Consider the following 1782-nt stretch of genomic DNA (forward strand, 5'->3'; position numbering starts at 1 on the left):
CTACATGGGCACTGTATGTGTCGCTATGTACATGGGCGCTGGGGCACCATCTACGTGGGCACTGGCACTAGGGGCAGCTAAGGTGGCATTTTACTGTATGGAGGAAGCTATAGGGGCATTATACTATATATGGGGCAGCTGTGGGGGCATTAGACTGTATGGGGGCAGTTAAGGGGACATTATACTGTACGGGGGAGGCTATGGGGGCATTATATTGTATGGGGCATCTGTGTGGGCAATATACTGCATGGGGCAGCTATGGGGGCATTATGCTGTATGGGGCATCTGTGTGGGCAATATACTGTATGGGGCAGCTATGGGGGCATTATACTGTGTGGAGGCAGCTATGGGGGCATTATGCTGTATGGGGCATCTGTGTGGGCATTATACTGTATGGGGCAGCTATGGGGGCATTATGCTGTATGGGGCATCTCAGCGGGCATTATACTGCATGGTGGCAGCTATTTGTCATTATACTGTGTGGGCTGAACCGGGTGTATGGGCGGGGATAGGGCGGGATTAGAGGCGTGGCTTAAAAGAAAAAATGTGAAGGTTGTCCCTCTTCGTGATACTTGAAAGTTGGGGTTATGATACTGGCAATGGAAATCTCATCTGTGGAAAATTTGCAGCCTTTACTTTGCACCATCCACTTATTCAATACAGCAACTTCATATTTTTTTTCACAATGAAATGAATGGCCGCCTTGACCCAGAAATTCTCTTGACCGCGTTTCGTGTTTGTGGGCCGCGTCCTGCAGGTTTGAGTTGGGAGAGATGTCCTGATCTTCTGTTACCTGAGATTTCTTGCCGGGTTCTGTGTGGGGTTGGACCTGGCTGCCCCCGGTTACGGTGCCCACACACGTAGCAGATATGTTGTGGATTTTACACAGTGTATCCGCAGCAAACTTTGTGTTACATACGGATTTTGATACGGTTTTTGCTGAGAATTTACAGTGTATTTCGCAAAAAAGAATAAAAAACGGCAACATGTGAATTGGCCCTAATGGCGACTATGAGTAACCAATGAGGAGATGTGAGAGCGGGTTCAAGTACGGAGCAAGTACCGACCCAAGCTCAGCCGCAATGCAGACGCTCCGTGTGCGCACGTTCAGGAGGTCCAGCACCTATTCCCTCCATCATCTGAACTTCACACATCAGACAGCAAGGAAGAAGTTAATAAAACCCTGCTTCAGCCCTGTTAAGGGGGTTCTGGCGCTGTGTATGTTATGGGGACCATGTGGCTGGCACTTTGTAGGGGCAACTGTGTGGGAACTAGGACTGGCGTCAGATTCTCAACTTGTGGTATGTGTGCCCGAGGGGGTGCATGCCATGTTTCTAGGGGGTACTTGCACTGTGCGGCACTAGTCTTGGGGGTACTTTAATATAATTTATTTACATAGGGGGTACTCGGCTTTTAAACAGTAAGAAACACTCTAAACCATGTGAAGGCCCAGGCTGGCACTTATGGGCACTATGGTTGGCACAATGGGGTCATTATTGTCTGTATTATGGGGTCACTGAGGATGTTACATAAAAATGAATAAGAAATACCGCAAAACATATTATTTAAAATGTTGCCTTTGAACACAAGAGCTCTAACTGTTACTACTTATATTTCCATGGCTGAGCCATATAAGAAGCCATTTTTCTAAAGACCAATTTTCTATGACAGTAACTTGAGATCCTCCCAAACATGGCTGCTTTACAGAAGACAACGTACTGGTCTTTCTGCTCATCACCTACTGCGGGCGCGCGCTTTGTCGTAAAGCCTCTCGGGCGCTGT

The sequence above is a fragment of the Rhinoderma darwinii genome, chromosome 7 (assembly GCF_050947455.1).
Source record: "Rhinoderma darwinii isolate aRhiDar2 chromosome 7, aRhiDar2.hap1, whole genome shotgun sequence".
NCBI lineage: Eukaryota > Metazoa > Chordata > Amphibia > Anura > Rhinodermatidae > Rhinoderma > Rhinoderma darwinii.